The 8,836-nt window shown below is 48.9% G+C and overlaps 1 protein-coding gene across 4 annotated transcripts in view; it reads left to right on the top strand.

The window, feature by feature from the left end:
- Window positions 1-8,836, top strand: part of Epb41l1 (erythrocyte membrane protein band 4.1 like 1) — a 129,757-nt gene that overhangs the window by 51,610 nt on the left and 69,311 nt on the right. The gene's annotated exons all lie outside the window — the stretch shown is intronic.

The following is an 8,836-nucleotide window of genomic DNA, read 5'->3' as shown; positions in this document are numbered from 1 at the left end:
GGCTTTCCTTTGTATGTGATTTGTTTCTTTTCTCTTACTGCTTGTAGTATTTTGTTCTTCTGTTGGGTTTCTGGGATCTTGATTATTATATGTCTAGGTGTAGATTTTTTTTATTGTAGCTAGTTGGGGTCCTATATGCCTCAGTTATCTGAATGTCAAAATTTTCCCCTCTGTTTGGGAAGTTTTCTTTCATTAATTCTGCAAACAGCTTTTTAAGGTCCTTTGTATTTTCTCCTGCTACTTCATGTATTCCTATCAGTCTTATGTTATTCTTCTTTGCATCATCTAGGAGTTGTTGGATCAATTTCTCATGATCCCTTACTGTTTTTAAGAGACCTCTCTTTTCATGGTCACTGACTGCAATCTTATCTTCTATATCTGAGAGTCTATCTTTACATTCTTTTATTCTGTTGCGTACACTTTCGATGGTGTGTTTAATCTCCTGGATATCTGTTTAAATCTGTTTTATGGATTCCATTTATTTCCTATGTTGGGCGTTTATTTTTTCCATTTCTTTCTTATGCTGGGCCTTCATGGCTTCTATCATGGTCCTGAAGCTCATCTATTTTTTTGTCAGTTTCTGCTCTAGAGTCTTGAATCACAACTTCCATTTTGTTCACTATCTCTATGGTTATCTGGGAGATTATTTCTGTTTTGAATTTTTCTAGAGCCTGATTGATCTGTTTTGTTACTTCCTGTGCTTTGAGTTCAGGGTGTCCTGGTGGTTCACTTTCGGCCTTTTCATCCTCATTTGTCCTACTGTTTGCCATTGGTGAATTGGAAGTCTGTCTTTGTGTCTTGCTTAAGTGTTTTCTCATTTTTATTTTTGTTGTTGGGCTGTCCTTGGTTTAATCTCTGGATTATCACCCAAATCTTCCTGATATGGTTGTGCCCTAGTTTCTGTGTCTCTAACGACCCACAGACATTCTCATCTTCATAACATCAGAGAAAACAGCTCATCAAATCAACCACAATGCTTTATCCCAACTGATACAATCAGCAGCACATTAAGATCAAGCACAACTTGGAAACTGACCACCTGTGGTAGTCGCTAGTCTATCACCCTTAAATCATTTGAATTAAATTGAAATCAAGAAGCAGTCCAGAACATGTCTGCAGTGAACAAAATTTCAATATAGTGTATTTACCATTTAATGGCTCAGACAGAGCAAGGATGCAAGACCCTTGGTCTCAGTTAGCTGATGGCTGAACCCCATGATGCTGACTGACCTCGGGCTGCAAGGCCCAGATTGAGTTCCCCAACCTTCTGAATGGTTGAACTCCACAATGTTCTGTTGCAGGTTTCCCACACCCTTTCTTTAAAGATGTTCAAAGTTGGGAACTCAGAAAAATACCCGTGATGACCACCTTTGCCTCTGCAGAGTGGGTCCAAAGACTGGCACAGTCAGGAGGTCTGAGAGTGCGGGGAGGGTTTAGGGGGTTCAGAGGCACCCATGCAGCTACCTTCCTGGCACTCAAGCGATGGCAGCTGGGTCAGGAGAAGGTGTGCCTCTCCTTCCCACGGTGGATCGGGGCCCAGGCTACCTCCGGGCGCTGGAGTGATGGCTGCTGGGCAGGGAGAAGGTGTGGCTCTCTCCACTCTTGTTCTTGACCTTTTCTACTCTCCAGTCACTAACTCTTCACCAGGGACAAATCAGTCTTCCTTGAACCTACCTCTAATCATGCCATGCCTCTCCTTCAGGTCTCCTGGACTCTGACATTGTCTTCCATTGCCGTCAAGTAGAACTATCTGAATAATGAAGTATTCCAAATCTACAGGGTCCAGAAGGGGTAACCACTAGCCACTTGTAGTTATGAATTTTACATTTTGTTCTATTTTATTTAACTTAAATTTAAATAGTGACATGTGGCTAGTTGCTAGGCAATACAGGAAACCACTAGGTATCTCATTCAAGGGTCTCATTGGAACCATTTGCCTTTTCAGTTCTGGCCTCAACCCTCAGCATCCCAGGTACTAGTTCTTTTGCAGCCAATTTCCTGATCTTACCCTCTGCTTTTTACCCATTGTGCCTTGTTTTGTGCTACCTCCTCAATTACATTGTCTTTCTGACCTGCCTTTAGTGTTCAACCCAAAGGCTACCTCTTCCTTGAAACCTCATTTGAAACCTGTTCCCCTCTAATCACTTTCTCCTCTGAGTTCCACAAACATTTCATCCTTTTCTTACAACCTTTAGTGCTTTCTGTCTAATACCATAGTTGGTTTGTGTCAGGACTTAATTCCTTTTACTGACTGTTTCCTATGAGCTCATACTTTCTACCCCAGGTTCCTCCCTACCTTTATGCTGTGCATTGAGGATACAGAAATGATAATGTGCCTATCCTGTCCTCGGGCTGCTCACAGGTTCCCACGAGAGTCTGATCCATGCCCAGAGAACCACTGAAGCCAATGGTTATTTTGGTCAGAGAGATAAAAGCCACAGACAGCCTGGTTGGCAAGGGGAGTCCAGCAGGAGCCGCCTAAGCAGAAGGCTGTGTTTACACACAGAAGTCTTCTCTGCCCAGCCTGGCCTGGTGCGAGGAGACGGTTATATTCAGACAGTGCTGCTTGGCTGCCTAGTGGAGTTGGGGATTAACCAGGGGTGCAGCAGTTGATCTGGCCGTCTGGTCCCTGCAGATGGACGGATGAGGTTTCAAACTGCAGACCAGCACCAACTTCCGGAAGTGGAGAGTTGCCTGGGTCAGGGATGTGAGCTCAAACACATTTGTGATCTCAAAATGGACAGCAGGTAGAATTCCTTTGGGCCTAGTTTGGGGGTTTATGAAGTCTTTAGACCAGTCCCTGTTTGAAATGCAAAGACAGTAGAAAACAATAGACACCTTGCTGGCTTTAGACTCTAACGTTACAAGTATTTCGCATCATGAAAATTTCTAGCAGATATTTCATTTCAGGGGCAAAACCATTTCTTAAAAATGAACTTTTCAGCTGGGTTCAGTGGTATAGGCCTGTAGCCACAGCAATCTGAGAGACCAAGACAGGAAGGGCTTCAGCCCAGAAGTTCAAGGAAGCCTGGGCAATGGTGAGACCCTATCTCCAAAACAAAAGCAGACAAATAAAAAGTTTCTATTGAAATTACAATATAAACACAGAAAAGTGCATAGATCATAAATTTACACATATTGGTGTGACTGTCCCCTGACAAGAACTGAAACATGTCAGCATCTCCACAGTAAATTTGTGTTAAGCCAATTATATGCAGAGTTAGAGAAAGAACAAAGGCCCTGGAGTCAGACATGCCTGAGGCTGAACCCTGGGTCCATAGCCGCTGGTAGAGTGATCCTGTGTTAGTAACTAAATTTCAGTTTCATCCCCTGTAAAACCAAGGTGAATATGTAATTTCTGTCTTACAGGAAAGAGATATAAAATGGAAAATGTAGGCAGATTGCTAGGCACAGTGCCAGCATGTAAGGAGAGACTCTAATGCTCTCCGCGATGATGCGGATTGATGGTGACGCTGCAGCCTCTCTTGGCACCTGGAACCACAGACACACACACAGCTTTTCACCCCGCTCTCCATCCTCTGGGTGATGCTCTCTTCTAACTGCAAAGAACCCATGAGGCTGTGATGATGAAACCTCAGCTGACACCTCAGGCTCCAGAAAGCCGGCTGAGTGGATGTCTGTATCTTGTGGGAATGTGGCCAGATTTTTCATGAGAGTGTGGCTCACAGACCTTCCAAGGGTGGGCTGATTGTCCGGGGTGCATCCAGAAGTAGGGGAGCCACTAGGAAATGTAGCAAGGAGGAGTCTGCCTGGTAGAACTCAGCCCTAGGGCTGTCCTGGCATCCTGTTGAACTCCTGACGCCCACTAGCTCCCTGGTCTCTGGCTCCAGGAAGGAAGGTGGCCCAAGGGACCCACACTGTACACATATTATGAGTTGGGCATGGAGTTATGCCTTCGTGGGATGAAGGATATGAAGTAGCTTCTGGCCTGAAGCTTACTGTGCCACGGAAGATTAAGACCTTTGGGCAAGTCACTCAACCCAGAGCTGGAGGGCAGAGTATGGAGTGGAGGGAGAGACAGCCAGAGGGGCTGTTGCAGAGAGGAGGGCCTGAGGAAGGGCTTCCTGGAAGATGCCTTGACAGATGAGCATGGGAAAGGGAAAGAGTCTCTCAGGCAGGGGGAAGACTGTGTGTGAAAGCAGAGGGGCAGGGCAGAGCTACTGTGCCCTGGCGAACCCAGAACTGATTAGTTTGACAGATTGCATCACTTGGGATCTGAGTACCAGGCTAAAGAGCCAGGTAAGACCAGCTGGCAAAGGTCTTGAGGGTCAGGCTGAAGATTTAGAGTTGCTTTGTCAAAGAATGGGGAGCCACTAAATCTCTTCTACTGGGAAGCAGAATGGGACATCTCCTCGACGTGCCCTGTGGGGATCAGCATTGTGTTTGGTAAAAAAAAATATGGGGGTTGCATGGGTTGAGGAGGGGGTGCAGGAGGCAGGGGTGCGCAGGCTTCCTTGGGGGAAGGTGACCTTGAGAATGGGCAGCTTAGGAGAGAGAAAGAATTCTGCAGGGGCCCCCCAGGGAGCCTCACCTGAGGTGGAGAAGGGAGTACTGAGCTGCCAGGCACCTTCTGTGGGTCCCTTCTCATGCCATCTGCTTAACAGCACTAAGAGCGGGTGCTAATATCATCTCCAACGTACAGAGGGAGCACTGAGGTTCAGACAGGCCTTACCCGAGGCCACACAGGACGTCCTCATCTCTGCTCCATGCTTCTTTTGCTTTGTATCCTGTGGCTAGCTCTGCAGCTCAGAGTCACCATCATTGTTAAGCACTAGAATGGGACCTCATGCAGGACTGTGTGGTTCCCATGGGTGAGGCTGGAAAGTTCCAGGGGAGGATGAGGTCTTTGGGGGCTGTAGTGTTTTGGGAGGCTTCTTAGATTTGTCAAGAGGAGAGGTGTAGGAAACATTAGAGGAAAGTCTCTGCCAAATGGATGCTGTCACTTCTCCACCCTGCCTACTCCCCGGACCCAGACACAGCCCCGGTGCAGTGCCTTCCAGAGAGCAGTCAGGGTACAGCCTTGCCAGGCAGAACTTCCCAGGCCTGGAGGTCCTGCCACTCTGGAAAGTTTGGCTCTGCTAGATTCCTCCCTCTGGCCCCGCACTCAGCTTCTTGGGGCTGCATCTCAGCCCACTGGGTCCAAGGCCAGATACCCCAAAGCTCTCTTCCATGGAATACCCTCTTCCCCATGACCTCTTCTTTAATACAGCTTGTTTTAGCTGTCTCCTCTTCCAGGAAATCTTTTGTGATTCCCATGGGCTGGTTCAGAACTCAGAGTCTTTTTCTTTCTTTCTTTTTTTTTTGTTTTTTTTTGTTTTTTGAGGCAAGTTCTCACTATATAGCCCAGGCTGGCCTCAAACTCACTGTGATCCTTCTGCCTCAGCCTCCTGAGTGCTGAGATTACAGGTGTGCACTGCCACACCTGGGCAAGGAATTGTTTTAAGGATTAAATAAATGAATATGTGCCTAGTGCCAGGCATAGGGGACTTGCTCAGAGAACAGCAGGAGATTCATTTTATAGGACCCTCAGATGTGCTGGTTTATGTGCAGTTCTCTCACTGGGTTGATTGTGAATTCAAGGGCAGAGACTCTCCAGTTCCTCCTTCCCCAAGCCCCAGAGCTTGGCTCAGTGTGAACATCAGTCAATGAAAGATTGAGTCCTTGGGTTGGAAGTGCCCCTTAAGCCACCCTGCCCATACAGTACCAAGGAGCCTCTGATGGCCTGGAGTCCTACCTGTGGGTGACCTTGACAAGTTGCTGCTTGGTTTCTCCTTTGAAAGGTCAAATGGCCATGGGAAGGGTCCTTCCTGAAATGTTTGGTTGGGTCTCTCCCACCAGTAGCCTTGAGGGCTGTGGCTGGCACTGTGCTTTACCTTCAGAGCCAGTGGAGCCAATCACTTCCACCCATCTTTTGGCTTTCACTGTATCCTGGACTTTTGCCCCTTCAAGTTACCTCTTCAAGTTAAAATTTAAGAGACAAGAATTCCTCCCACTTCCGAGGCAGAACAGAGTGGGTGAGGAGTCATTTTTCTCTAATGCCTGCATTTGCCGATCTCTCATCACAGCAGCCCAGTAGGACATGTGGGGCAGAGAGAGTTTCTCCCAGTTTACGGGTGAGAAAAGAGGCTCAGAGAGTTCAAGTAACCCATCTAAGTAACACAAAGAGAAGTGGGAGACCCAGGGCTGGAAGCACAGCTCACATCTGAGGGAACTGAAGAGCTCCGTGTGTGTGTGTGTGTGTGTGTGTGTGTGTGTGTGTGTGTGTGTGTACACGTGTGCATGCGGGGGCTCTCTTCCTTCACCTAGGTCCCTGGCATTTCTCCACTGGGCTTTCATGAGACACAGTGCTTGACTAAATCCTGTTTTCATCTCAAGTTCCCAGTCTGGGCAGTGACAGCAGCTGAGTAACTTGGATAGTGATTTCCCCGGATGTCTGTAGGAAGCCTGTGTTCTTCAGAGAGTCCCCAGCCCCAGCCTTACTTCACCTTGGGTCTGAATTCTCTGAAGTGTTACTGTCGGCTGAAGTGGAAAAGGTCTGGTAAGAGAACCCATGTTACCTGCACACGGGTGATCTTGGCCAAGTTATTTACCACTCTGAGTCTCAGCCTACCTGTTTGTAAATTGGAGGATGATATTATCCACAAGGTGCTCTGAAGATCACACATAAAAATACTTTGCAAACTGGAAAGTGCTAATAATAGAAATAGAAAATAATAATCATAGAAAATACTACTTATAATAGAAATAATAATTATCATTTATGGTGCACCTTTTGGAGCTTTCAGTGACACAGCCCACTGTGGCACGTGTACCATAGGTTCTCCACCACTGCCCTAGAAGAAGTCCAATTTTTGGTGAAGTCCATTGACCCAAAGTAAACTGGGCCCTTTGGGTATAAATCCAGAATGAAGTCTGGGAACATCCTGCCTGGTCTTAGAATGTAGTCTGGCTCTTCCTGGGAAAGTGAGAGGCTCCCAGTGACTGAAGAGGGTGGGAATGCAGCCCTGCCCCCAGGGGAGACCAGGGCTCCTGCTTAGAGAAGGGAGAAGGGAGTGGCCCAGGAAATGGCAGAGCTAGAAGGGACTGTGAGGGCCTTGGTCCTCTAGCCCAAAGCTTCCCACCTCAACAAGCAGGAGCCCGCAGGAGCGCAGGAGCCCGCAGGAGCGCAGGAGCCGGGGTTGGGAAGATTAGCCAGGAGAGCAGGCTGAGAGCAAACTTGGAAACAAAACACCTGAAGGCAGGCAGTCAAAAACCTCTCAGGAGGTGTCATATGGAACAGTAAGTTCATCTGGTGTAACTCTTAAGATAGACCGGTTCTTTCACTCATTCGTTTGAATAAATGAATATGCCCCTCTGAGGGTCTGTGGGAGTCTCCCTGGGGGAACTGAACTTGAAGACCAGGAGATGAAAAGAACATCTCGTAAGGAGGTCTGTCCGGCAGGACTCTGTTCCTTTGAGACTTGGCCTGGCTAGATGGCTCATCTTCTGGCTTCCTGTCTGGATGAGCATGTGTTTTCTAGGACCCAGGGGAGCTGGCTCCATTCTGCTGTCTGCCCACTTTGAGCCTAGTGGGCAGCAGGGAGAATGAAGGCACTGGAAGCTGTGTCTTGGGACACTTGATGCGGGAGTTCAATGTATTTAACTTGTAGGGGAGCAGGGCTGATTTGAGAGTGGGGCAGAGAGAGACACAGCTTTTTTGTTGTTCTGTTTTTCGGTATTGGGGATCAAACTCAGGACCCTGTGCTAGCAAGGCAGGTGCATCGCAAATGAGCAAAATCCCTGGCCAAGACACAGCTCTTATTCTGAGTTCCCTTGGGGGTCCTAGGGAGAGAGCATAGCCTTGTCTGTGGGGGTCCAAGGGTGGGACCAGGACCTGGCATGGGAGCTACATCATGGCAGAGCAGCTGTCATGGGAGAGGTGTAGAGGTAGGGAACAGCCTGTCCCTGCAGTGTAGTATGAGCAGAGTAGAGATGGATAACTCACTCTGAGGTTGACACTAAGGCAACTGCACGGGGGACAGGTGGCACACCTCACATCTGGGTGACCTCCTAGATCTGGGCCTCTGTGGTCCTCAGTGCTGTGTTCTAGAATTGTAGCTGGCACATAGGTGCTCAGGAATGAGTGAAGAAAAGATGTATATTCCAGGGGCTGGTGTTAGGGGTAGCAGAGATAGGCACATCCAACACTTAACTGTTCGTAAACCGAAGTCCAGAGCATGGGATCAACTCGCCACCTTGCCAACTCATTGAGCTAATGGCAGAGGTGGATTGGAACCCAGACACTCAGCTTCCCAGAGTCTTCTATGGTTGGAGGCTCCCACGTGTGGCTTGGGTGTGGGACGCTGATGGAACAGGCTTTTTGAGTGGTAGCCATGCTGTGGGAGGGCACGAGCGGGGCTTAGCTTGGTTTTTGAAGCCGTGGCCTCTGCCACAGACCTATGGCCGCCCTCACGCCTTCCTGTGCACCCAAGGGTGCACTTGCAGTGTGGCCTCGCACAGTCACCCCTGTGCACAGGCCCAGCCTCTCTAGGCCCCTTCGCTGCCCTTACGCGGTCATTGTCTCCAGTGCACCTATGGAGTGGGGCACACCCCCCCCCCACGAGTCGGTTGCAATGCCCCCTTCCTGCTGGGGGAGGAACTCTGAGTGCCAGGCGAACCCAACGCTGTGCGACAGGGCTCCGGTGGGATGGGAGGCCCACTGAGGCTGAGTCACCCTTCTGAGTCAGGGATCCTTCCCCTTGTGCTCTCCTCCCCCTCCCTCCCTCTCAGCAGAGCCCCCACTAAGACTTGGCCGGCCGGGACCAGGGTGGGGGCA

Source organism: Fukomys damarensis, unplaced genomic scaffold (assembly GCF_012274545.1).
Source record: "Fukomys damarensis isolate Sample0158 unplaced genomic scaffold, DMR_v1.0_HiC HiC_scaffold_22, whole genome shotgun sequence".
In the NCBI taxonomy this organism is placed as follows: Eukaryota; Metazoa; Chordata; class Mammalia; order Rodentia; family Bathyergidae; genus Fukomys; species Fukomys damarensis.
This window is presented reverse-complemented; position numbering and strand designations above follow the sequence as displayed.